The sequence below is a fragment of the Salvia hispanica genome, chromosome 1 (assembly GCF_023119035.1).
Source record: "Salvia hispanica cultivar TCC Black 2014 chromosome 1, UniMelb_Shisp_WGS_1.0, whole genome shotgun sequence".
NCBI classification, from domain to species: domain Eukaryota; kingdom Viridiplantae; phylum Streptophyta; class Magnoliopsida; order Lamiales; family Lamiaceae; genus Salvia; species Salvia hispanica.
In genome coordinates, this window is record NC_062965.1 from 24,986,274 (window position 1) to 25,000,763 (window position 14,490).

The 14,490-nt window shown below is 34.0% G+C and overlaps 2 long non-coding RNA genes across 2 annotated transcripts; one reads left to right on the plus strand and one right to left on the minus strand.

Annotated features, from left to right (window-relative positions):
* The first annotated feature begins 59 nt into the window (after positions 1-59).
* Positions 60-1,660, plus strand: LOC125203267. The gene is made up of 3 exons (XR_007173326.1): positions 60-320; positions 401-506; positions 1,647-1,660. It is a non-coding gene; the product is annotated as an uncharacterized LOC125203267 (long non-coding RNA).
* Positions 1,661-12,339: 10,679 nt separating this feature from the next.
* Positions 12,340-13,074, minus strand: LOC125206837. The gene is made up of 2 exons (XR_007173917.1): positions 13,011-13,074; positions 12,340-12,546 (listed from the first exon to the last, which is right to left on the minus strand). It is a non-coding gene; the product is annotated as an uncharacterized LOC125206837 (long non-coding RNA).
* Positions 13,075-14,490: the final 1,416 nt, after the last annotated feature.

Sequence of the window (14,490 nt, forward strand, 5' to 3'; positions counted from 1 at the left end):
ACTCTGATTGGATTTCTGATACGAATTTTTTGACTCTAGAGGTTTCGATTAGTTGTGCTCTTCTGTGTTGTTTTTTCTTCCGTTTCCGGAAATTAATCTGGATTTTTTGTTCGACAGGTAGTGCTGGAGATATATGATTATTATCCTGGTTCAGAAGATCTGAATTGGAAGTTGTGATTTATTGTTCTTTCATCGTCAATCGGGACGTGCATGGCGGAATTACTGTGTTTAGACATATAATTTCAGCAAATATGATTCTCTGTTCACCGCTTCTGAGACGATGATATGAATGCTTCGCTTCGAAATCCAGATTTCGTTAGGTAATTTGATTCTTCGTTATAAGATGACGAGCGCTGAATTTTCTCCTAACTGATGAAATTGTTTGCTCTCGCAATTGCAGATTTGGATGGTTCTGTTAGCTGATTTATCTAATTTCTAGAAGCAGAAGGAAAATCTGGATTGTATGAGGAAGAACAGAGTACAGTGAACAGAATTGAAGTTCGCCGGTAACGCAAATATTGTTTTTCAAAAAATTGTTTTCTCATGATTTCTGTTTCGATCTTTACCACAAAGATCCCTAAAATATTATCGTTGACATAAATTATATAAGTTGTTGACATGAAAATGTTTATTTTTGACATGAATTATATAGCTCGTTGACATAATAACTTTTGTTATTGACATGAATTATATAAGTCGTTGGCATAAATTTTATGAAAATTGTTGTTGACATAAATTATATGTAAAACATTGTTGATGACATGAATTATATGTAAAACGTTATTGTTGACATAAATAATATACGTCGTTGACATGAAAATATTTGTCGTTGACATTAATTATTTGTGAAATGTTATTGTTGACATAATAGTTGACATAAATAAAGTTTGTTGTTGACATCGTAGTTCACATAAATAAAGTTTGTTGTTGACATCGTAGTTGACATAAATAATGTTTGTTATTGACATTTGTCGTTGACATTAATTATAAGTGTTATTTTTTAGTTGTTGACATTTTAATACGAGTTGTTGACATTCGATAATCTCGGTATTGATTAGTGAATTGTAAGTGTTATTTTTAGTTGTTGACATTTTAATACGAGTTGTTGACATTCGATATTCTCGGTATTGATATGTGAATTATAAGTATTACTTGTTGACATTTTAATACGAGTTGTTGACATTCGATATTCTCGGTATTGATATGTGAATTATAAGTATTATTTGTTAGTTGTTGACATTTTAATACGAGGTCTCGGTATTGATAAGTGAATTGTAAGTGTTATTTTTTAGTTGTTGACATTTTAATACGAGTTGTTAACATTTGATATTCTCGGTATTGATATGTAAATTATAAGTGTTATTTGTTAGTTGTTGACATTTTAATACGAGTTGTTGACATTCGATATTCTCGGTATTGATATGTGAATTGTAAAGTTTATTTGTTAGTTGTTGATATTTTAATACGAGTTGTTGACATTCGATATTCTCGGTATTGATATGTGAATTGTAAAGTTTATTTGTTAGTTGTTGACATTTTAATACGAGTTGTTGACATTCGATATTCTCGGTATTGATATGTGAATTATAAGTGTTATTTTTTAGTTGTTAAAATTTTAATAAGTGTTATTTTATTGAATGTTGAAGATTTGAAGATTTGAATGTTGAAGATTTAAAGATTTGAATGTTGAAGATTTGAAGGTTGAAGATTTGAAGATTTGAAGATTTGAAGATTTGGATGTTGAAGATTTGAAGATTTGAATAATTGAATGTTGAAGATTTGAAAACTTTGCAGCTAGAGTTTTAGAGAGGATTTTAGTAAATGATTTCAAATACAATTTAATGAAAAGACAATTATACCCCCGTGTTGACATAATGTGATAGTTGTTGACATTAAGTTAATCTTGTGAATTAGTGGCTGAGATTGCATCTCATTTCTCAATTATGCCAAAAAATCTCATCCTAACAAGACTATATATATATATATATATAGTTGTGATCAATGTCGAACCCTTTTTAAAGACCGAACTAGAGACCAAATCTGGGCCATTAGATCTAATTTTTTTGATGAGATGTGCTGCTGTGAAAATTTTTTCTGCTTCATTACTAGCCCATTTTACTTCATTGTATAGGTTTATTACTTCATTCTGTACGTAATATCTTGAAATTACAACATGTTTTTATTTGCTTCCAGTAGGTTTTGAAATGATTCAACATATGCTTCATTCAAATTCATTGACGTGGGTTTTTGCTTGATTAACATTTAAATATGCAATTTATTCAAGTAAATTTATTACTTCATTCAGAAACGTTATTACTTCATTGGAGAAGATTTTTACTTCATTCCAGTAGGACTTCAAATGCTTCTATGCATACTTCATTCCAATAATTTATTATATTATTCCATGTGTTTATTAAACCATATTAGCGTCATGGCGGTGGTGATAGATATTGTAGAGAGAAAGAACGGCACGCGACGGCGAAACCACATTTACGTACTGGAATGAAGTAAAAACCTACTGGAATGAAGTAAAAACCTACTAGAATGAAGTAATATATTCTGGACGAAGTTAAATCTTCGTAACATGTTAGTATGACTTATTTACCTTCGGATGAATTAAAATAGGCTCGTGATGAAGGCGAAAATAATTTATAAATTTATGTATCTTATCCATAAAAAACTAGATCTAAAAGCCCTAATTTAGTAGGGTTCGGCGGTTCGGTCTTTAAGAGTGGATTTGTGAATAATGGGACTCTATATATTCTAATAGGTTTTTACTTCATTCCAGTAGGTTTTTACTTCATTCCAGTACGTAAATGTGGTTTCGCCGTCGCGTGTCGTTCTTTCTCTCTACAATATCTATCACCAACGCCATGGCGCTAATATGGTTTAATAAACACATGGAATAATGTAATAAATTGTTGGAATGAAGTATGTGTAGAAGCATTTGAAGTACAGAATGAAGTAATAAACCTATATAATGAAGTAAAATGGGCTTGTAATGAAGCCAAAAAAATTTTCACAGCAGCACATCTCATCAAAAAAACTAGATCTAATGGCCCAGATTTGGTCTCTAGTTCGGTCTTTAAAATTGGTTCGACATTGATCACAACTCTCTCTCTCTCTCTCTCTCTATATATATATATATATAGAGTAGTGATATATGGCAATTGCCCATTAAGTACATAACTAGAGAATAAATCACAGCCACAAGATCAAGAAAATCAAGGGCTAGTATTAAAACATGTGATTTTTGAATTTGAAGTTGAAATCAGTTCACTCTACCATAGATTTACTTCACTATAACAAGGGGGATATAATGGATATTTCACAAATAAAATTAGGGTTAACATTTGAATTAATTTCTCATTTACGGAATTCAATCTCTCTGCCATCACTCCTCTTCCCGTCTTCTCCTTCTCCTATTCTCGAAATTTCGTCGTTGCCGTCTTCCTGTGTCACGACCGCACTTTGCTAAGGATAGCAAAGCCGGGAAACCGTGACTAGGTGTGGGAAATAAGAGGAGGGGAATAGAAAGGGGATAATAATGACGAAATATTTACTTAGAAATAAAGTGAAGATAATATCAGATTTACTTTTAATCATAAGAACTTAAATGAAAATCTTACTTTTCAATAAATAATTATCAGAGTACAGGAGATTAATCGAGGTTAACGAAAATCTTAGTACGCAGCGGAATGAACACGGTCACATGTATGGAGACATGTACCGCCGAGAGCCTCTACTTAAAATAAAAAGAAAATCATAACTCTACTCAGCATTCTCCACCGTCACTGCTCAACCTGCACATTTAGAAATATATGCAGGGCTGAGTATAAAATACTCAGTGAACACATTGCCGAAATATACATACATAAAATGAAAATATTGTCATGCCATCACAGTAACACTCGAGGGTTTTCTCTTAAAAGGCCCGAGCTTACTAAATTCTTTGTGAGCTAAAGTTTGACTGATCAGTCTAAGTTCTTTCTTTCTTTTCGCCATATCTGAACACCAAGTGCCGTGGAGATGGTGCTCTCTCACGGTCACCTACCTTTTTCTCCAGCCGGGGAGGTGGCCACCTCCCACGGCCTCCATAACTTTATTTGTGACCCGTGGAAGGTGGCCACCTTCCACGGCCACTTGTGTACACTAATCCGAGTAGGGACACCACCCTCACTTGGACCCGAATTCGATTCTTACGTTCCATCCAAACAGATAGGCATAAAACAAATCATTTATGGCAAGACAACATCATTTGCATAAACAACAAACATAGATTTACATTTTCATATTTTCATCCATATTAGTATGTAGGATAGAAAAGTTCACTTCATGTGTTTAAATTCCTTAATTTGAATTTCTTTACTCCTTCCATCACTTGCTCGTAGAGATAACGTGATTAAGATAGGTAATTTAATCGAATCCTCAATTCCTTCTCCTGATTTACAATTCTCGATCGTATATAAATGTTACGTTGGAGTAGTCCCTCTTTCACTCTCGTAACTTTTTCTTCACTTTCTCATTTCTCTCAAGTAATATGTCGGTTTTACCGACTCCTCTTGTGGCCAAATCTAATCTCCTCTGTAATATATGGCCAATACTTTTTCTTAAAAATCATGTTTACTATTTAGAGAATTAATTTATATATATGCATGTTACAAATGTACAAATTTTAGATGTACACGTGTAGTTCATGTGTTCTTTGAGGTTAATAAGTTGCCACACTTGCATATTTATATTTCTTTCCATGCACACGTATTGGCATAATTAGTTTAATACATTATACTATACGTATATATAATTCCACTATTATAATTTAAATTGCTAAGTAAAATATACTATGCATGGTTTATATATACACTCTTATTCTTATAATTAATAACTAGATGAATATGTCTACCATGCCAATAACAATTTAATATACGAATTAATTTCGGATCAGGAATGTTACATATATATTGGGCTGCCATAAATTAGAAAAAAAAGAGAGAATATGATTTGGGCCTCTCCATGGTGACTCCAAAATTTAAGAAATGGGCTGGGATTTAATTGATAAACCCACACATGTACACTTTTAATTTCTTGAATTCCATTTCATAGTTTTAGAGATGTTTACCGGCAGTTAGACTTTATAAAATAAAAGGTTTGGTTCCATTAATGTGACCCTATGCTCACTTATGCATGACATTTCATTTATTAGAATTATAATAATTTATATTATTCTTTAGTTCTTTTGAAAATTTTCACTAAACTACTTGTAGTTTCGGAAATATAAAAAGAAATGAAAAAAACGTCAACATGTTACACGCTACCCACCTTAACAAGACGATAAAAGTCGGGATGTTACATCCTGTCGCTGGAATCGTTCTCGTCTTCCCGTTGTTGTCAACATTCCTTCGCCTCCATCCGTCGTCGAACAATGGATTCAACTCAGAAAGATTTTTCAAATTTATGTAAGTTGTTCTACAGGTTTGTTCAACTGATTTAGATTTCTCATTCCGATTTCTCTCATTTCGTCGTCAAACTCATTTTTTATTAACATTTCTTCAACGGATTTAGATTTGAACATTTAATTAGTGTTAGAATCAACAGTTAATTAGTTTTAACAATTCTGCAAATTCAAACATCGACAATTTTTAATAAGTGAGATCTGCAATAGTTTATTATGCAATCCAAATTGAACATAAGAACATCTGCTTACAGTTAATTACTACAGTTAAACTACTTCTCTTTTTTTATGTAGGTTTTGATCGATAGAAAAAAAAAGTGCAACCAAAGACTCTAATCGTGAGTAACTCCTACCTGCTCTGTTTTTCATTTAGTGAAGTATTCCATGATTAGAGTGAAGTGTTTGTGATCTACGCTTATTGTGCTCTGTTTTTTTATTGGAGTGAAGTAAAACATGCTTAGAGTGAAGTATTCTTGTGTTAGAGTGAAGTGTTTGTCATCCATGCTTATAGTGTTTTATTTTTCCATTTCAGTGAAGTAAAACAAGCTTAGAGTGAAGTATTCTAGTGTTAGAGTGAAGTGTTTGTCATCCATGCTTATAGTGCTTTGTTTTTTCCATCTCAGTGAAGTAAAACATGATTAAAGTGAAGTATTCCAGTATTAGAGTGAAGTGTTTATAATCCATGCTTACAGTGCTTTGTTTTTCCATTCAGTGAAGTAAAACATGCTTAGATAGAAGTATTCTAGTGTTAGAGTGAAGTGTTTGTCATCCATGCTTATAGTGCTTTGTTTTTCCATTTCAGTGAAGTAAAACATGATTAAAGTGAAGTATTCTAGTATTAGAGTGAAGTGTTTGTCATCTATGCTTAAAGTGCTTTGTTTTTCCATTTCAGTGAAGTAAAAATGCTTAGAGTGAAGTATTCTAGTGTTAGAGTGAAGTGTTTGTCATTCATGCTTATAGTGCTTTGTTTTTCTATTTCAGTGAAGTAAAACATGAATAAAGTGAAGTATTCCAGTATTAGAGTGAAATGTTTGTCATCCATGCTTAAAGTGTTTTGTTTTTCCATTTCAGTGAAGTAAAACATGCTTAGAGTGAAGTATTAAAGTGTTAGAGTGAAGTGTTTGTCATCCATGCTTAAAGTGCTTTGTTTTTCCATTTCAGTGAAGTAAAATATGGTTAGAGTGAAGTATTCCAGTGTTAGAGTGAAGTGTTTGTCATCCATGCTTATAGTACACTATTTTTTCATCTCAGTGAAGTAAAACGTGCTTAGAGTGAAGTATTTCATGCTTAGAGTGAAGTGTTTATGATCTTTGCTTATAGTGCACTATTTTTTCATCTCAGTGAAGTAAAATGTGCATAGAGTGAAGTATTCCATGCTTAGAGTAAAGTGTTTGTGATACTTGCTTACAGTGCATTATTTTTTTCATCTCAGTGAAGTAAAACGTGCATAGAGTGAAGTATTTCATGCTCAGAGTGAAGTGTTTGTGATCCCCACTGTTTTTTCCTCTCGGTGAAGTAAAACGTGCATAGAGTGAAGTATTCCATGGTTAGAGTGTATAGAGAGCTTAAAGTGAACTAATAAATGTTAAGAGTGTAGTGTTTTACCTTTACAGTGATTCAGTTTATGCTTAGAGTGAAGTATACGATGTATGTCTTATAGTGTTATGTGTTTTCTGATTTCAGTGAAGTTATAGACCTTGGAGTGAAGTATATGATGATTGTTACTACATTGAGCAGGAAAAAAATTGGAAATGTATTGAAGCAGCAGGGGAATACTCCAAAGACTAAGAGCAAAGAATTGCAGCGCATTAATGTTGTCTGAAACAAACCATTAGTCATTGAATAACTTGGCGACAACATCAAAACATTATCAAGAATGCAGCAACAACATGGAGATAGATGTGGAAAAATGATTGCAAACTTCAAGCATTCATGATCATTTGTATTAAACTGATATGGTTCATAATATGTGTCATTTAGTTCAATATAAAGCTCATCCGTTTCAATTAAATTCAATATTATGTTAGACTATTTACTTCACTGCAGAGCATATTTGCTTCACTATAGAACATATTTACTTCACTGTAATTCACTGTAAAGTTATTATACTTCACTATAAGCATATAATAGTTCACTATATGCACAATATACTTCACTATATGTTCAATATACTTCACTAAAATGAAAAAAATAGTTCATTATGACTAATATTCTTTACTGAATTATCAAACATTAGTATAAAAGACCATATAGTATTTCAACTTCACTATAAAGTGAACCAAAATATCTAATAAGTGAACTAAAGATTTGTAGGCAGTGAAATAAACACATGTAAAAGTGAACTTATTCGCACTTGAGTAGAACACAATAAACAAGTTCGCAACAAGATAAAAATCACTCAAAAGTGAACTAAAAACGAGTCATTAGTGCACTAAATATGCTGCTACAAAGTGAACTATTTCTGGCCAAATTCTCAGTGCCTCTGTTTTGTCTTCTCTTTCACCTTTCTGCAGTTCTTCAAATCATGATGTCCAATCTCTTGGCAGTTTCCACATTTTCGACCTAGTTTCATTGATAACCTCAATGCCTCTGTTTTTGTCTTCTTTTTCACCTTTTTTTTATCCCTTTTTACGGGTATCAAACCCAACATGTCGAGCGTGATTGTTATAAAAGTCCAATGCACGATCAAGAGTGATAAACTCTGTCCAATTCTTGCTTCAAATCTTTGGGACATTTTGGCACGTAAATCACTATTGTATAAACAAAACAATGTTATATTTCACTATTAGTTACATATACTTCACTACATGAAATATTCACATCACTGTTAGCAATAAATCATTGTTGAATAAAAAACAATTTATACTTCACTGTTCGTTACATATACATCACTATATGCTCAATATAGTTCACTATATCCTCAATATACTTCACTGTAATGTAAAAACAAAACACTATAAGGCATGCATCATATACTTCACTATAACCATAATTTGAGGTGAAATACTTCACTATAAGCACGATATAGTTCACTATATCATCACTATACTTCACTGGAGTGAAAAAACAAAACACTATAAGACATGCATCATATACTTCACTATAACTGTAATTTGATTCACTGTAAATGTAAAATACTTCACTATCCTCAATATACTTCACTGGAATGAAAACACAAAACACTATAAGACATGCATCATATACTTACTGGAAGCGATAAATACTTCACTCCAAAGTATGATAATTACCTTTAGAAGTCTTAGTTTCCTCTCCCGATGATGATGAATCGAAATAATCTTCGTCCCCGCATCAGAATTGAATCCATTGATTTCTCTTTTGTGTGATTGATGAATTGGAGAAGAATGGAATCACGATGAACTGCAATGAATTGGAGAGGTATCGCAATGAATTGGACAAAATTCGCGTCGAGATGAATTGAAGAACGAATAATGTGAACTGGAGAAGAATCACGTTGGATGAATTGAATGGAAAAACCGAATTTGAATGAATCTAATTTGGAAGGAAATCGATCATGAGATTTTAGTTCCAGATCTGATTTGGAATGGAATGAATATGATATGGAACACACGCCTCATATGAATTTCATAATGTGATTCCAAAAATACCCTTGGCATATTTTACATCATTAAAATAAACAATATTTGTTGCCTTTATTTGTGTGGCTAAGAATTGTTCTCTAGTTATATACTTAAAATTAGTTAGACCTTGATCACTCCTCTATATATATATATATATATATATATATATGGGACGCACTATATAGGGGCGCACTATGGTCCATAAGGCAAATTCTGTCAAAAATCAAAGCAAATCTCAGCCCTTGGATCCTCAGATTAGATGGTTGTGATCATAATACCTGAGATACATTATTACCCTAAAAGCGTTACATTATTAACTAGGCTACATTATTAGACTGCACAATCTACATTATTAGACTACAACTGTTACATTATTAGCCAAGCTATATTATTAGACTACGCAATCTATATTATTAGGTGACACGTGGCATTAATCTAACAATTACATTACAGGATCCAATGGCTGAGATTTGCTTTGATTTTTGACAGAATTTCACTTATGGAACTGATCACATCCCTATATATATATATATAGGGATGTATTCAGATCAGAACGCTAAATATTGTCAGAACGTCAAACCATGTACATTTTATGCACATATAATGTACCACCCCCATATGTAATAATGTACCACCCCAAAATAATGTACATCCTCATATAATGTACATTATTTTGGAGTGGTACATTATTACATATGGGTGTGGTACATTATATGTGTATAAAATGTACATGATTTGACGTTCTGACCGTAACACTGTTCTGACCGTAACACACCCCTATATTATATATATATATATATATATATAGGGGTGTATTCAGATTAAAACCATAATGTATATTAAAACATCAAACCATGTAAAATAATGTACATTATACACACTAATAATCTACATTTTATTCATGTATAATGTACTGTCAGCATAATGTACAGAATTCATATAATGTAAATGTACATTATTAGTGTGTACAATATTTAGAACAGTACATTATACATGAATAAAATGTACATTATTAGTGTGTATAATATACATTATTTACATGGTTTGATGTTTTAATATACATTATGGTTTTCATCTAAATACACCCCTATATATATATATATATATATATATAAACTAGAGAAAAGAAAGGCTTGGGATTTACCCTTTTTTTCGTGGGAATAAAGTGTTGTTGGATTGGAGACTTGATCCTAAAATTATCTACAACTCTCCCTCTTTTGTTTATTCACAAAGATTATATTTTTGATGTCCAAGCTTTGTAAATTCAGAATTTCAGGTTATAAGGAATGAAATCAGTGACGGATTGTTGGAGCTTGGGCTGTCATCGTTGGCGACGGAGTGCCGAGCTTGCTGCCGGAAGTTTCTCCGGCAGATTTCTATGTCATTTCAAGCTAAGTTCCTATAATTATTTGAGGATCTGCCATTTCTATGTTCTTGAGAGGTTATAGAAACAATGTCCTTGAGGTGCTAAATTTGCAATATGTGGAAGTATTTTAGGCAGAGGCTAATATGCAATATGTTGCAATATGTTGAAAAAGTGAGGTGTTGATGGTACTCACCTTTGTGTGATTGTGTAAAGGACTTGCTGAATTTGTCTCGTTTATGATATGAAAAAGGTCTTGTTGGATTGCTTCCTCCTCCTACTTCTTCGTTGGGAGAATATTGTTGGAGTTACTTATTGTTTATGTGGGGTTTGGCCGTTTGGGCATGAAAAGAATGGTGGTGTACATATATATATGAGAAGATAGCAACTTGGCTGACAAATCCTTCAAATATTCTGTTTGTCAGAAGATGATGATCTCCTGTCAGCTGCATTTAATGCTTGGCAGGCACCTGATCCTTCTATGATACGCACAACCCATTTTTTTTTATATGCATTTTACTATTTAATTAGTTTAGTTATTTGGGAATTTATTCATCTAGTATTTGTTTAATTTGGTATAGGAAAAATCCGGTTCAAGCACGTGGCTTTGGTGTAGGAAAACAAATAACATTCACGGTCATTCCTGATGATGTTCCAGACTTTCTTGGAGTAGAGCACGAATGTTGAACGGGCTGTCTGGGATGTGCACATCTTTCTCTAATTGTAATAGATTAGGAATTCGATAAATTTGTATAACAGTAGTACTTTAGCGGACTTCGAAAGGATGTGCCAGACATTATAAACTTTATTTGGTGTTACTCTTTTAGTTGTACTTGAAAAGTTCGTTTGAGAACGAATCAACTACTATTTATAATCCCAAGATCGATTATTATAAACGAAAGGGCAGGTTTCGAATTCTACAACGATCACTTATTTATTATATTTTTTTTTGGCTAATAATAATAATAATAATAAGGTTCAAAAATTCGGGACGTTACATTTGGGTCCAGGCTCAGCCCGTTTATTAGACAACCCGGTGGAGACCATCGCTGCTGCCGCCGCCGCCGCCGCTGTCACTAGTTGTAATTAATTAACGGACCGATATAAGTTATAACCATGTCCACAATTTTTGTACGGACATGGCTTATGACGAATATGGCGTTATGTACTTATCTTTTGCTTTCATGGAAGAATGATTGTTTATAGTTGATGCTTATTTTTGATGAATTGCTCTCCTTTTTATCGTAATATAACTAAAATCAACTAGCCTGCTTTACGTATTGTTCTAGTAATTCATAATGTTGACTAATGTATATATAGCTTGATAAAGATGTGAAATTGTGAATCAATAATTAAAATAAAAAATGAAAATGGAGTGCATATAAATCACAAACTTATGAGAACGATTTTGTTACTGATGGGTAAAAACACAAAATCATGAAGTTACAAAAACGTAGTTCTCTTTTCCAGTGGCATTTGTTTAAGTAAGCAATGTCCAAATATTTGTACAGTCATCTCAATATCAAGTATGCAATGTTTGATCGCAAACTAAAATCAGCAAATCAAGGAATCGTAAATATTGATCATAATGTTTTAATGAGATTAAATTGTGTCACTTGGTAGAGTTTATAATAATTGATTTAGAAAGTATCCAAAACACAGGGACATATTTATTAATTTGTCTGGATTTATGTATGAAAGTCTCTTTGAAACATTAGTTAAAAGATACGATTCAGTCAAAGTGTATATATAACAAGTTGATAAGTGGCAAGTTGACATATAAAGTGGATCATTCTATTCACTCCTAGGAATTTCATATAGACACAAATTGTCACGACCGCACTTTGCTAAGGATAGCAAACACGGTTTATCGTGACTAGGGGAGGATTAAAGAAGCGGGGAAGAAATGGGAATCTCTACAAAACTGGAATGAACGAAATTAAATTGGAATAACTGGAAAAATATATCAGAGTGCGTAAAGCAAAAGAATATAAGCTCGTTATTTTCATTGCAGCGGAAGAGTCAAGAGAGAATGACACCGTGTGTGGAGACACGATGCATCCAAGCATTTATCACACTGAAACACATTTGCCATCCCTGCTCAACATCGCCCCTCGTCGCCACCGCTTAACCTGCATATTTAGAAATATATGCAGGGCTGAGTACAAAAGTACTCAGTGAACACATTGCCGAAAATTACACATATACATTTGAAAATATTGTCAAGCCATCATCATAGTAACACTCAGGGGTTTTATTGAAAAGACCTGAGCTTACTAAAAATATTCACATTGGGCCCCTTTTTCCTGTACTTAGCCATATCTGATCATCTTGTGCCGCTGAGATGGTGTTCTCATACGGTCACCTTCCCTGCCCAACATGACAGAGGTATCCTTGTGTACACTAGTCCGAGCGGGGACACCACCCTCACTGGGACCCGAATTCGACTTATATATCATCATTCATAATTCACTTGGCCTTAGCCAACAGATAGGCATCATACACAAAACATTTATGGCAAGACAATATCAATTCACGAACATGTGTTCGAATTTTCACAAAATATAATTTGTATTTTTAGTATAAGAAAGCTCACCTCGTTCATTTAATTTCCTTAACTTGAAATTTTCGTCCCGACTTTAACTTGCAGAGATAACCTTTTTGGAAACATCAAAATATAATGTAATATACTAATTAGACTTCAAGAAATTATTAATCTTTAATAGGAATGCATGCCTCATAATTAATTATCTTTTCTTATTTTTCACTTATCCTATAAAACTTCTAAAACTCATATATTATTTGATGCGTCTTCATCCACTATTCTCGGGGTTCGACTAAATTGGATCTATGTATCTTTTACTTTGAAGATTACTCTTAAGCAAAACTCTTAAAATAAATTGAAAGATCATATATTTAAGCTTAGTTACAAAGGAACCTTAATTAAACTTAGGCTAGGATTCAATATTATATTTTTCTCCCAAACGATACCATTATCGAAACTGGGCTAGGAGTCGCTCGCATTTTCAGCCCACAATAACTAGATATCAGAATCGGGCCTTTCTCAAATTATTTGCTACAACACCTTACTAAAATTGGGCTTAGATTAAATTCTCTTTTCCTAGGCCCAAAATCAATTATTCCAGCCTAACTGCAGTTTCCCCACACCCAGCCCACTTTCCTTCACCAAAAAAAGAAATGGACACAACTCTAATTAAATTATTAGCCCAACAACTAATTAGGAAAAAGAGAGGCCCAATTCTAAGATTAATTCAACACATGTACTCTTCCCCCACCCACCTATCGTCTCTCTCCCTCTCAGTCACTATTCACCCCCTTTCTCCCCAAATCACAACTAGAGAAATTCTCCCCCGAATCGGAGTTTCCGTCGGCCAGCCGATCCGCCGGCGCCTACGGCGGTGTTCCCTCCTCGTCTCTCTCTCTCTCTCTTCTCTCCCTCTTTCCTCTCTTTCCCCTCTCTCTTTCTCTCTACTGGTCTCCGTCTCCCTCTTCTCTCTCTCCCCCTCTCTCTCCTCCGGCTCACGCCGCCGCCGCTGCTGTGTGCGCGGCGGTTCGCCGTCGCGGCCCTCCACCTCTCTCCCTCGGGATCCGCCGCCATCACCGATCACCGCTGCTACGCACCGCCACAGCCCCCTCTCTCTCCCGATCTTCCGCCGCCGCTGCTGTGCATGCACAGGCAGCGGCTTCGCCGCTTCTTCTCCGCGCCTCGCGCTGCCGGAGCAGCTCCACGAAGCCACCACAGTCGCCGCCTCCTAGCCGAACTCCCGAAAGGTAAGGAATGCCCAATTTTATCATTTCCCCGTTTTGTTTTATTTCTAAAGATTAAATCTTGAATTCAAAGTTTGGTATTTTTAACTTGTAGATTTGTAAAGGTCTTGAAATCATTGCATCTGTGACATATCGGGGTTGTGGGGCTGTCCTCGTGTCGATGGGGAGCCTAAGTCCATTCGCCGGAATCCGGCAGATTCATCTCCTCAAGATAAGTTTTCCAATTGGCTTAGTCATTAAAGTGTCTACCTACTTCTGCTACTTCATGAATTTAGTGATTTTGGAGC